Source organism: Schistocerca americana, chromosome 8, assembly GCF_021461395.2.
Source record: "Schistocerca americana isolate TAMUIC-IGC-003095 chromosome 8, iqSchAmer2.1, whole genome shotgun sequence".
Taxonomy (NCBI): domain Eukaryota; kingdom Metazoa; phylum Arthropoda; class Insecta; order Orthoptera; family Acrididae; genus Schistocerca; species Schistocerca americana.
Genome location: NC_060126.1, coordinates 421,753,223 through 421,768,196, shown reverse-complemented (window position 1 = coordinate 421,768,196; position 14,974 = coordinate 421,753,223).

The following is a 14,974-nucleotide window of genomic DNA, read 5'->3' as shown; positions in this document are numbered from 1 at the left end:
GTAGGGACAGAGCATCGATTGACATTATACTGAGTGCACTATCCGAAAATTACTTCGAGCAATTAAACAGAGAACTGACTCGTGGAGATAGCATCTTGGACCTACTGATAACAAACACACCCGAACTTTTCGACTCTGTAAGTGCAGAACAGGGAATCAGTGATCATAAGGCTGTTGCAGCATCCATGAATATGGACGTTAATAGGAATATAAAAAAAGGGAGGAAGGTTTATCTGTTTAGAAAGAGTAATAGAAGGCAGATTTCAGACTACCAAACAGATCAAAACGAAAATTTCTGTTCCGACACTGACAATGTTGAGTGTTTGTGGAAAAAGTTTAAGGCAACCGTAAAATGCGTTTTAGACTGGTACGTGCCGAGTAAAACTGTGAGGGACGGGAAAAACCCACCGTGGTTCAACAACAAAGTTAGGAAACTACTGCGAAAGCAAAGAGAGCTTCACTCAAAGTTTAAACGCAGCCAAAACCTCTCAGACAAACAGATGCTAAACGATGTCAAAGTTAGCGTAAGGAGGGCTATGCGTGAAGCGTTCAGTGAATTCGAAAGTAAAATTGACAGAAAATCCTAGGAACTTCTGGTTAAATCAGTAAGTGGCTCGAAATAGCTAATCCAGACACTCCGGGATGATGTTGGTATTGAAACAGAGGATGACACGCGTAAAGCTGAAATACTAAACACTTTCTTCCAAAGCTGTTTCACAGAGGAAGACGGCACTGCAGTTCCTTCTCTAAATCCTTGCACAAACGAAAAAATGGCTGACAACTAAATAAGTGTCCAAGGAATAGAAAAGCAACTGGAATCACTCAACAGAGGAAAGTCCACTGGACCTGACGGGACACCAATTCAATTCTACACAGAGTACGCGAAAGAACTTGCCCCCCTTCTAACAGCCGTGTACCGCAAGTCTCTAGAGGAACGGAATGTTCCAAATGATTGGAAAAGAGCACAGGTAGTCCCAGTCTTCAAGAAGGGTCGTCGAGCAGATGCGCAAAACTATAGACCTATATCTCTGACGTCGATCCGTTGTAGAATTTTAGAACATGTTTTTTGCTCGAGTATCATGTCGTTTTTGGAAACCAAGAATCTACTCTGTAGGAATCAACATGGAATTCGGAAACAGCGATCGTGTGAGACCCAACTCGCTTCATTTGTTCATGAGACCCAGAAAATATTAGATACGGGCTCGTAGATGCTATTTTCCTTGACTTCCGGAAGGCGTTCGATACAGTTCCGCACTGTCGCCTGATAAACAAAGTAAGAGCCTACGGAATATCAGACCAGCTGTGTGGCTGGATTGAAGAGTTTTTAGCAAACAGAACACAGCATGTTGTTCTCAATGGAGAGACGTCTACAGACGTTAAAGTAACCTCTGGCGTGCCACAGGGGAGTGTTATGGGACCATTGCTTTTCACAATATATATAAATGACCTAGTAGATAGTGTCGGAAGTTCCATGCGGCTTTTCGCGGATGATGCTGTAGTATACAGAGAAGTTGCAGCATTAGAATACTGTAGCGAAATGCAGGAAGATCTGCAGCGGATAGGCACTTGGTGCAGGGAGTGGCAACTGACCCTTAACATAGACAAATGTAATGTATTGCGAGAACATAGAAAGAAGGATCCTTTATTGTATGATTATATGATAGCGGAACAAACACTGGTAGCAGTTACTTCTGCAGAATATCTGGTAGTATTCGTGCTGAACGATTTGAAGTGGAATGATCATATAAAATTAATTGTTGGTTTGGCGGGGTACCAGGTTGAGATTCATTGGGAGAGTCCTTAGAAAATGTAGTCCATAAACAAAGGAAGTGGCTTACAAAACACTCGTTCGACCTATACTTGAGTATTGCTTATAAGTGTGGGATCTGTACCACATCGGGTTGACGAAGGAGATAGAGGAGATCCAAAGAAGAGCGGCGCGTTTCGTCACAGGGTTATTTGGTAAGCGTGATAGCGTTACGGAGATGTTTAGCAAACTCAAGTGGCAGACTCTGCAAGAGAGGCGCTCTGCATCGCGGTGTAGCTTGCTCTCCAGGTTTCGAGAGGGTGCGTTTCTGGATGAGGTATCGAATATATTGCTTCCCCCTACTTATACCTCCCGAGGAGATCACGAAGGTAAAATTAGAGAGATTAGAGCGCGCACGGAGGCTTTCAGACAGTCGTTCTTCCCGCGAACCATACGCGACTGGAACAGAAAAGGGAAGTAATGACAGTGGCACGTAATATGCCCTCCGCCACACACCGTTGGGTGGCTTGCGGAGTATAAATGTAGATGTAGATGTAGACTACTCACACAGTTTTTCCTCCTCATTCGCACCAACTTACGTTTTCCCGCAATTAGACCAAGCTACAATTCATTACACAAAATAGAAATTTTGTCTAAGTCTTCTTGTAACATCGTATAATCATTCATCTTCGAGACCTTCCCCCCCCCCCTTTTTTTTTGGGTCTTCAGTCTTCTGACTGGTTTGATGCGACCCACCACGAATTCCTCTCCTGTGCCAACGTTCTTCATCTCAGAATAGCACTTGCCACTTACGCCCTCAATTATTTGCTGGATGTATTCCAGTCTCTGTCTTCATCTACAATTTCTGCCTTCTACAGCTCCCTCAGATGTCATATCATCCTGTCCCTTCTCCTTGTCAGTCTTTTCCACATATTCCTTTCCTCTACGATTCTGCGCAGAGCCTCCTCATTTCTTACCTTATCAATCCACATGATTTCGGCATTCGTCTGTAGCACCACATCTCAAATGCTTCAATTCTCTTCTGTTGCAGTTTACCCAAAGTCCATGTTTCACTACCAAACATGCTGTACTGCAAAAGTACATTCTCAGAAATTTCTTCCTAAAGTTAAGGCCTATGTTTGACACGCGTAGATTTCTCTTGGCCAAGAATGCCCTTTTTTGGCATTTCTAATCTCACTTTGACGTTCTCCTTATTCCGTCCGTCATTGGTTCTTTTACTGCCTCGGTAGGAGAATTCCTTAACTTCATCTACCTCGTGACCCCCACATTCTGTAGTCATTAGATTGTTCATTCCATTCAGTAGATCTTGTAGTTCTTCTTCACTTTCACTCAGGATAGCAATGACATCAGCGAATCGTATCATTGATATCCTTTCACCTTGAATTGTAATTCCGCTTATAAACCCATCTTTTATTTCAATCATTTCTTCTTCAATGTACAGATTGAACAGTAGGGGCGAAAGATTAGTACCTTCCAGTAGAAGACGTAAATTGCTGCGCACCCTGTCCGTTGGATCATTTATGTATACAGGGTGTTACAAAAGTTACGGCCAAACTTTGAGGAAACATTCTTCACACACAAATAAAGAAAATATGTAATGTGGACATGTGTCCGGAAACGCTTAATTTCCATGTTCGAGCTCATTTTAGTTTCGTCAGTATGTACTGTACTTCCTCGATTCACCGCCAGTTGGCCTAATTGAAGGAAGGTAATGTTGATTTCGGTGCTTGTGTTGACATGCGACTCATTGCTCTACAGTACTAGCATAAAGCACATCAGTACGTAGCATCAACAGGTTAGTGTTCATCACGAACATGGTTTTGCAGTCAGTGCAATGTTTACAAATGCGGAGCTGGCAGATGCCCATTTGATGTATGGATTATCACGGGGCAACAGCCATGGCGCGGTACGTTTGTATCGAGACAGATTTCCAGAACGAAGGTGTTTTGACAGGAAGACGTCCGAAGCAATTGATCGGAGTCTTAGGGAGCACGGAACATTCCAGCCTATGACTCGCGACTGGGGAAGACCTAGAACGACGAGGACACCTGCAATGGACGAGGCAATTCTTCGTACAGTTGACGATAACCCTAATGTCAGCGTCAGAGAAGTTGCTGCTGTACAAGGTAACGTTGACCACGTCACTATATGGAGAGTGCTACGGGAGAACCAGTTGTTTCCATACCATGTGCAGCGTGTGCAGGCACTATCAGCAGCTGATTGGCCTCCACGGGTACACTTCTGCGAATGGTTCATCCAACAATGTGTCAATGTCATTTCAGTGCAAATGTTCTCTTTACGGATGAGGCTTCATTCCAACGTGATCAAATTGCAAATTTTCACAATCAACATGTGTGGGCTGACGAGAATCCGCACGCAATTGTGCAATCACGTCATCAACACAGACTTTTCTGTGAACGTTTGGGCAGGCATTGTTGGTGATGTCTCGCTGGGGCCCCATGTTCTTCCACCTACGCCAAATGGAGCACGTTATCATGATTTCATACGAGATACGCTACCTGTGCTGCTAGAACATGGTGCCTTTACAAGTACGACACAACGTGTGGTTCATGCACGATGGAGCTCCTGCACATTTCAGTCGAAGTGTTCGTACGCTTCTCAACAACAGATTCGGTGACCGATGGATTGGTAGAGGCTCTCCTGACCTCAACCCTCTTGACTTTCATTTATGGGGGCATTTGAAAGCTCTTGTCTACGCAACCCCGGTACCAAATCTAGAGACTCTTCGTGCTCGCATTTGGACGGCTGTGATACAATACGCCATTCTCCAGGGCTGCATCAGCGCATCAGGGATTCCATGCGACGGAGGGTGGATGCATGCATCCTGGCTAACGGAGGACATTTTGAAGTCACGCTGGTACGTTCTGTTGCTGTGTGTTTCCGTTCCATGATTAATGTGATCTGGAGAGAAGTAATAAAATGAGCTCTAACATGGAAAGTAAGCGTTTCCGGACACATGTCCACATAACATATTTTCTTTCTTTGTGTGTGAGGAATGTTTCCTGAAACTTTGGCCGTACCTTTTTGTAACACCCTGTATAATGAATAAGAGAGGACCTGTCACAGTGTCCTGGGGCACTCCTGACGATAGCGACACTCGCCGTCGAGGACAACGTATTGGGTTCTATTACTTAAAAACTCTACGAGCCACTCACGTGCCCCAAAACCTAAACCACATTCTCGGACTTTTGTCAACTGTCTACCATGGGGCACCGTGTTAAACGCTTTCCGTAAATCTAGAAGTATACAATCTGGCTGTTGCCCTTCATCCTCTGCTTGCAGGAAATCATGTGACAAAAGGGAAAGCTGAGTTTTGTACTAGCGATGCTTTAGAAATCTGTTGCAAATTGTTGACTGAAGCTTTTCTGTCGCAAGGAAATTTATCACATTCGAACACAGAAAGTGTTCAAGACTCCTGGAGTAAGCTAACGTTAAGGATATTGGTCTGTAATTTTGCGGCTCGGTGGTTCTTTGACGTTTTTATACACAGGAACCACCTGCGCTTTTCTTCAGTCGCTTGGAACTTTGTGTTGGGAGAGAGATTCGCGGTAAATACAGCTAATTAAGACGCCAGTGGTGCAGAGTTCTCTCTGCCACACAGGAGTGCGAACCCGTCCGGACCTGACGACTTAGTTCTTCCCGACTGTTTCAGTTGCCTCTCTACACCACGGATGTCCTATGGCCTGCATACAGGAGATTGTGCGACAGTCAAACGATCGTATGTTTGCATGGACCGCCTGTGATTCTTAGGCGTGCAGTATGAAACTTCAACTTTCCTTTAGCTGTCTGCTGCTGCCAGCCCACACTGGTGGACGAGTGACTGGACAGAAGCCTTCGACCCGCTTAGTGGTTTTATGTACGACCAAAATTTTCTTAGGTTGTCGGGAAAATCTTTCACTAAGGTATTATGGTGAAAGTTGTACGCTTCGCACTTTGATCTTATTTAGGGCGTACTAATTTCTACCAACTTTTTCCTGTCAACATTTCTGCGTTGTTTTTGAACGGAGGCTATAATAATCTCTGCTTCCTTAGCATTTCCCGAATCTGATTATTGAACCACGGAGGGTACTCTCCATCCTCAATTCACTTACTTGGCACATGCACTCCTCCAAAGAGCGATTTACAATGAATCAGAACTTTGCCTACAATTCCTCTACTTCTGTCGTACTAGAGCTAAATGATGTCCAATCATTGTCTAAGAAGGATGCTAACAACTTGTTATGTTCTTTTCTAGCATGAACACTGTACCAGCCTTCTTGGCGGATTCATTAACTTTACTAATCATCCTCACAATTATGACGTCATGATGATTAACCTCTGCGTCTGTACTGCCACTGCCAACAAGGTCAGCCCTGTTTGTGGCTACAAAGTCTAACATATCTCAATTGCGGGTTGGTTTGTGTAACTATTTGTTCCAGGTAGTTTTCGGAAAACGTGTTCAAAAGTACTTTACAGGACTCTTTCCATACCACCTGCAGTGAATCCATAGACGTCCCAGGCTATATTCGGTAGATTAAAGTGGCCTCCCAACTAGTACTGATATTTCCGTGCTGCGCAGCGTAGACTTTTCTTGGTGATTCTACAACTGTTTCGGCTGAAACAGATGACCGGCAAAAAATCCCATAATTGAGTTCACTACTACTCGTGTGAGGATAATTTCATAGTCAGACTCTGTTTCGACCTAGATAGACGTAGTATTTTAGTTGACAGCAATGAATACTCCCCATCTTATGCCATCTAATGTATCTTTCCAATATACTTCCCAAGCCTTGCTAAATATTGCTAAATATTTTGTACCGTTCTACTTAGGGTTTCGGCCAGCCCTCGGTTCCGAGAATATTTTCAGCTTTCATCTTTCCTGGAGGACAGTAATTTCAGGAATGTTATGAATACTACGACAATTTACTGTTAAAGTGTGGGCAATCGAATTGTCTCTGTTTTGTACGCGATATGATTTCGCTCTCTCCGTATCGACTGGCGAGCTTTCATCAGAGGACTCGAAACTATTGATTAGACTAAGAAAGCCCTATAAACGATCTGAAAGTACTTCGCTACCCGCGTAGCTGCTTCGTTTGTGTGGCGCGCCAATGAACTACTATGCAGAATCCTACAACACCACATCCCGTAAAGCTGGTCCAGAAATCTGCAACCGCAACGGTCATAGAGTCGACGGAACCTCTTGTTGAGACCCTCCACTCGGCTCCAAACCAAAGGAGGCCGATAGAGTCTGCGTGCGACGCTGCAGAGTGAGAACACTGGCAGCACCCCGCGAGGAGACCAGCTGTCTTCGCCACTTCCGCCGACCTCCCGGAGGAACCGAGGATGGCCTCAGAACCCAAGCGACGCGCGTCATTGGTACCGATACAAGCAACAACTTGCTGACTACCGCGCCCTGCACCCTGGATAGTCGCAGTCAGGCGCTTCTAGATATCTCAGATGAGGACCTCATGGGAGACACGCCGAGTGCGTTTCGGAAATGTTTCCGGCCCTGGACGCTATTTTCCTAAGGTACTCCATAACTCACCTAACATTGGAGGTCACGATAGCTATTAAACCCTCCACCCCCAACCTCCCAAGCGCCTGTTTAGAACCAGTTGAAAGAGCGGCTACATATCCACTCACAGAGAGAATGGACGAGGCCAGACAGCCCGTCTCCGTATTGACTTGTGTAAGAACTATCCTTCCCCCCTCCTCGTAGTAAACCTAAGAAACATCGTAACATGGAACTTGCTCATACTGATTATGAGCTATTAATGGTACGAGAGCATGGTCTACCGCATGACTAGATACATTGGTGGCTCGTGAGTATACATTCTGGATCTTCACAAATTCTTAGATTGAGATAAAAATGAGTGTATGAAATTAACAGCATCTGCCATATAGCAGTTATGCTTATCAGCGTATTTATACAACTACAGCCAAAGCCAATAATAATAATAACAGTAACAATAATGATAATAATAATAATAGTAATAATAATCCCCGTGGAGGCCTGGGAAAAGAATAGGCCTTCGGTATGTTCTGCCAGTCGTAAAAGGCGACGAAAAGAACAAACCACTAATAGGGCTAACCCCCCTTTTAGTGTGATTAGTTGGTTCAGGACAGAACTAAAGAAGCCTCGGACAAGCGCCGTCATGGTCGGGGACGACGCTTGAACCCTATGCCCGCCCACAATGGTAACGACACTGCTAGCCAACTGGAAAATGATTTAAATCCAAATAGAGGTGTTTTGCAGGATATGCTTCCTGCAACCACCCTAGAAGGAAAACAAAGACAGAGGTTGAGATGGTCAGATGAAGTTAATCGGCACCTCATGTTCTGTTATTACCAAGCAACAAACCTAGGAACCAACACAACTGGATACAGATCACAAGTATACACAACATTTATTACCAGATACCCAGAATTAAAATTTTAACAGAACAACGACTAGCTGATCAGATCCGTGTAATAATAAAAAATAACAGGATACCCCAGTCAGAATTAGAAAACATCAAACAACAAGTACAACAAATACTGGAACAAAATAATGTGCAATCAGAAGAAGAAGAAAATACAGTAATGGACTCAAACATCCCAGAGCAAACAAACAAAGAACAACACGCACCAATTAAACAATCAGAGGAAAACGAAATCTTAAGACAGCCACCAGAACAAGCACAAATAGAACACGAAGTGACACACATGTTAGATATAGAAGAAAAATTTCAGCTGACATATATAGAATACAAAGACACAAATACAGACATTAGACCATTCTTGCAAAGACCGCCAAATAACCCACAAGTCGAAACAACAATAAAAACTATCAACACAATCATACACAACAAAATAAATGAAAACACAACTATGGAAGAGTTACAACTACTGGTTTATATAGGAGCACTCACTACACTAAATATATACACTAGGCAGAGATCAGAACCAACCAACACACCGAAGAAACCCACAAAACCAGCATGGCAACACAGGCTACAGATCAGAATAGAAAAACTGAGAAAGGACATCGGACAGCTAACACAATTTATAAGAAATGAAATGTCAGAAAAAAAACGAAAAAGGTTAGGTAAAATCTCACAACAAGAAGTGACAGAGCAATTAGATGAAAAGAAACAGAAATTACAAGCATTGGCCAAACGACTTAGAAGATACAAAAAAAGTGAAAATAGAAGGAAACAAAACCAAACATTCAACACAAACCAAAAGAAATTTTACCAGACAATAGATAACAAACATATTAAAATAGACAATCCACCAAACATAACAGACATGGAACACTTCTGGAGCAACATATGGTCAAACCCGGTACAACATAACAGGCATGCACGGTGGGTACAAGCAGAAACAGACATATACAAGATGATACCACAAATGCCTGAAGTGATAAATTTTGCAACATGAAGTCACCCAAGCAATTAATTCTACTCACAATTGGAAAGCCCCTGGAAAAGATAAAATAGCAAATTTCTGGCTAAAGAAGTTCACCTCAAAACATTCACATCTAACTAAATTATTTAACAGTTACATTGCAGACCCATACACATTCCCTGATACACTTACACATGGAATAACTTATCTGAAACCTAAAGATCAAGCAGACACAGCAAACCCAGCAAAATATCGCCCCATAACATGCCTACCAACAATATACAAAATGTTAATTTCAGTCATTACACAGAAATTAATGACACATACAACACAGAACAAAATTATAAATGAGGAACAAAAAGCCTGTTGCAAAGGAGCACGAGGATGTAAAGAGCAACTGATAATAGATACAGAGGTGACATATCAAGCTAAAACTAAGCAAAGGTCACTACACTATGCATACATTTATTACCAAAAAGCTTTTGATAGTGTACCCCACTCATGGTTACTACAAATATTGGAAATATACAAAGTAGATCCGAAATTGATACAGTTCCTAAACACAGTAATGAAAAATTGGAAAACCACACTTAATATCCAAACAAATTCAAATAATATCACATCACAGCCAATACAGATTAAGCGTGGAATATACCAAGGAGACTCATTAAGTCCTATCTGGTTCTGCCTTGCCCTGAACCCACTATCCAACATGCTACATAATACAAATTATGGATACAATATTACTGGAACATACCCACACAAAATCACACATTTGCTATACATGGATGATCTAAAACTACTGGCAGCAACAAATCAACAACTCAACCAATTACTAAAGATCACAGAAGTAGTCAGCAATGATATAAATATGGCTTTCGGAACAGGCAAATGTAAGAAAAATAGCATAGTCAAGGGAAAACACACTAAACAAGAAGATTACATATTGGATAACCACACCGACTGCATAGAAGTGATGGAAAAAACAGATGCCTATAAATATCTAGGATACAGGCAAAATATAGGAATAGATGATATAAATATTAAAGAAGAACTGAAAGAAAAATATAGACAAAGACTAACAAATATACTAAAAAATATAGACAAACACTAACAAAAATACTGAAAACAGAATTGACAGCAAGAAACAAGACAAAAGCTATAAATACTTATGCTATACCAATATTGTCCTATTCTTTTGGAGTAGTGAAATGGAGTAACAAAGACTAGAGGCGCTCAATACACTTACACGATCACAATGTCACAAATATAGAATACATCACATACCTTCATCAACAGAAAGATTCACATTAAGCAGAAGGGAAGGTGGAAGGGGATTTATCGACATAAAAGACCTACATTATGGACAGGTATACAATTTAAGAAAATTCTTTATAGAACGAGCAGAAACTAGCAAAATACACGAAGCAGTCACTCATATAAATACATTGGCTACACCATTGCAATTTCATAACCACTTCTACAACCCTTTAGATCACATAACATCAACAGATACGAAGAAAGTAAATTGGAAAAAGAAAACACTTCATGTCAAGCACCCGTATCATCTAACACAGCCACATATCGATCAAGACGCATCCAACACATGGCTAAGAAAAGGCAATATATACAGTGAGATGCAAGGATTCATAATTGCAATACACGATCAAACAATAAACACCAGATATTACAGCAAGCATATTATTAAAGATCCCAATACCACAACAGATAAATGCAGACTTCGCAAACAACAAATAGAAACAGTAAACCACATCACAAGCGGATGTACAATACTAGCAAATACAGAATACCCCAGAAGACATGACAATGTAGCAAAAATAATACATCAACAACTTGCCATACAACATTAACTAATAAACCAACACGTTCCCACATACAGGTATCCACCACAAAATGTACTGGAGAACGAAGAATACAAATTATACTGGAACTGAACGATTATAACAGATAAAACAACACCACATAACAAACCTGACATCATACTCACCAATAAAAAGAAGAAATTAATACAACTAATCGAAATATCCATACCCAATACAACAAATATACAGAAGATAACAGGGGAAAAAATTGAAAAATACATCCAACTGGCTGAGGAAGTCAACGACATGTGGCATCAGGATAAAGTTGACATTATACCAATTATAGTATCAACTACAGGAGTCATACCACACAATATTCACCAGTACATCAACGCAATACAGCTACATCCAAATGTATATATACAACTACAGAAATCTGTAATTATTGATACATGTTCAGTTACTCGAAAGTTCCTAAATGCAATGTAACATATGCCGTACAGTTAAAAGGAAGTCACACTTGATCAAGATCCGCGTCACTTTCCCGTTTTAACAAGACATAACTTCTGAGAAAGGAAAGAAATAATAACAATAATAATAATAATAATAATAAGCATAGCTTATCTGAAAAACTTGTTTTTCTGAAATTTTCTTGTTTTGTACATAATTAAGAACAGTTTAGGGCAAGAACGAAATAATGTTTAAGCATTAGCTGCTCTCCATTTCGCATTTTTGTGTAACTGATTACTTTCGTGCTTCCACCTGATGGTACTGACACAAACTTGTAGTTGAGCAGTAAGGGCTAAATGTGTACCCCGTAAACCGTGCACGTTGTTTGTCAAATCGGTGCGTATTTGGCCAATACGGCAATTACGTCACGACAGCTGCCCATGTGCAAAAGTTCTGTAATACGTGCACAACTGAAAGCATGCTCGTGACCCTCATGCCAAGTTTCACAGAGTTTAAAGGAGTAGCAATGTAGCATAGCGTATAAGATTTAATGCTGTGTATTTCAGACTACAGCATCCACTTTACACTTAACAGCATTGAAAGAAAAATAACCAACAATCCCCAAGACATCAAACGTTAGGGTGCTCACATGATCTTGTGCTCTTAAACAGCTGCCAGTGACTAGATCGAAAGGCACCCTATCGACGACTGCCGACTATGGCGCACAGTCTGTAACCTGAGAGCACAATCGATATAGTTCGAATAATTTCGTACGTCTTCGGTTATGCCAAAGCTATTCATTTATTTATTAACATCAGCATTTCCTATCAGATGACGTTCATCGGGAATACCCCTTACCCACACCCTGCTATCAGATCGCCACACTGATTCGTTACTCCACACAACTTTTTTCCACTGTTCAATCATCCAATGTTTACGATCTTTACACCAAGCGAGGCGTCGTTTGCCATTTACCGGCGTGATCATGAAACCCTAGTTTTCTCATCTCCCTCCTAACAGTCATAGTACTTGGAGTAGATCCTGATGCAGTTTGGAATTCCGGTGTGATGGTCTGGATAGATATATCCCTATTACACATTACGACCCTTTTCAACTGTCGGCGGTCTCTGTCAGTCAACGACGAGGTCGGCATGTACGCTTTTGTGCTGTACGTGTACCTTCACGTTTCCACTTCACTATTACATCGGAAACAGTGGGCCAAGGAATGTTTAGGAATGGGGAAATCTCGCATACAGACGTATGACACAAGTGACACCCTATCACCAGACCACGTTCGACGTCCGTGAGTTCCGCGGAGCGCCCCATTCTGCTCTCTCACGATGTCTAGTGACTACTGAGGTCGCTGATATGGAGTTTCTGGCCGTAGGTGGCAGCATAATGCATGTAATAAGGAAAACGTATATTTTTGGGGGTGTCCAGATACTTTTGATCGCATAGCGTACAAGCGCAGATATTTTTATTTGTCGTACCTTAATATGTACACGTATCGGTGCGATGGTTGTTTTTCTCTGCTGCGATAAGTCTACCTACAAAGACCACAAACTTTACGACCTGTTTTTATTTTTCTGTATGGCTGTTTCTGAGAAGATAAGTGAACGACGCGAGTACACATTGACTATCCGTCCGGTTTGCTTTCTCGCGTCTACACCTCAGTTACAGCCCGCTACCTATATAGTCGAAGGCCATTAGCATTGCAGAAAATAAACACACACACACGCACACACACACACACACACACACACACACACACACACACATACATACACACAGTTCCAGTATAACGGAGGTACTACACAGACCTGCAAACATATGACCTGTTACAGCTCTAATTATTAGTCTGCAAATGACGTAAGTAGCGATGTAGTGTTGTTCAATACATCGTCCTCAGTCACTGCACTTATACCCGTTACGCCCTGCAAAAGAAAATAGTCAGTTTGAAAAAGAACTCCCTAGTTTTAATGTGCCCTAGAATCCGTACAAAGTAACATACACTATTCTGGTTTTAGGTGTTTGATTCATCAACTGTCCGAGTTTGGCTCCCCTGCAGTTGGCAGGTCTGCTTGACCTTGAAACGGCACCAGTGCTGTTCAATTCAGACCAGGCGTGCGTGCAGTGCAGTGCAGAGCAGCTCAGCAACAGTGTGTACTCCGCAACACAAGGCGCAGCGTGTTATTTGGCTTGTGAAAACAGAGTGAGTTATTACAGTGCAACGTAATTTTAGACGTCAGTATGGTGGTGAAGCACCCACAGCAGAAGCTATCCGTCATTAGCTAAGGTCTTTCAAGGAAACTGATAGTGTTTTAAAAGCAAAATCAACAGGTAGCCCGAGAACTTCTGAATACGTTGTCGAGCAGTTCCGTGTTTTATGTGTTCGAAGCCTAAAGAAGTCGTTGGCCATACGTGGTCTACAATTAGGAGTGCCTAAACGTACTGTGTATGATGTTATGCGTAAAAGACTTAAGTTGCACGCCTACAAATTGAACTGTTAAATGAAATGAAACCTACTGATAAAATCGAAAGGTATGAGTTTGCTGTTGACTTTCTGACAGAATTGATGATGTCAAATTAAATTAAAAGAAAGATTCTCTTTTCTGATGAGGCTACATTTTATGTCAGTGAAACAGTTAATCGTCATAACAGCAGAATTGGGGGGGTGGGGGGGGGGGGGGGGGGGGGGAAGGGGGGCAGAGCATCCACATGAAGTTATAAAGCATCAACGTAACTCTCCAAAAGTTGATGTCTTGTCCGATTTAATGGAAGATCGTGTGGTTGGTCCTATCATTTGCTGAAAAAACAATAAACGGGGACGTTTACTGTGACATCTTGACATGGAATGTCTTTCTCCAAACGGACGATTTTGAGGCGGAAAAGGGACTTGTGTTCTTTCAACAAGATGGCGCCCCACCTCGTTACAGAAACGATGTGCTTGTGGCTCTTGACACTCGCTTTCCAGGAAGGTGGATAGGCAGGGCTGTCTCAATACCTTGGCTACCACGAAGCCCAGACTTAACCACACTTGACTTTTTGTTTTGGGGAAACATAAAAACAGTTTTGTACGGTGAAGGAAAGAATCGTCGCGGCGGTTGGAACAGTTACACCTGAAATCATGGTGAATACGTGGCGAGAAGTGGAATATCGTCTCCACGTGTGCAGGGCAACTAATGGACACCACGTTGACGTCTACTGACGTTAAACAAAACGTGAATGAATTCTCTTTCACGATATGAGCTCATTGATGTAATTTTACATTAATTTCCCCATTAAAATTATACTTAAATTTAGAAAGTTCTTTGTCAAACATCCTGTAGTTCGTGTAAGATCGTACATCTTCGGCTATGCCAAATGTATTCATATATTTTTTAATATCAACATTTAATATCATTGAAAAATTACTGAAAGATAGTATTTATGACCTGTAGACCCCTCCTAATGCCTGAGAGGCAGAAGCAATCTTCTGTTAGCAATTATTTGTTAATAACAATTACTTAATTCACGCCAAATAAACGTAATTTTCCTACGTATT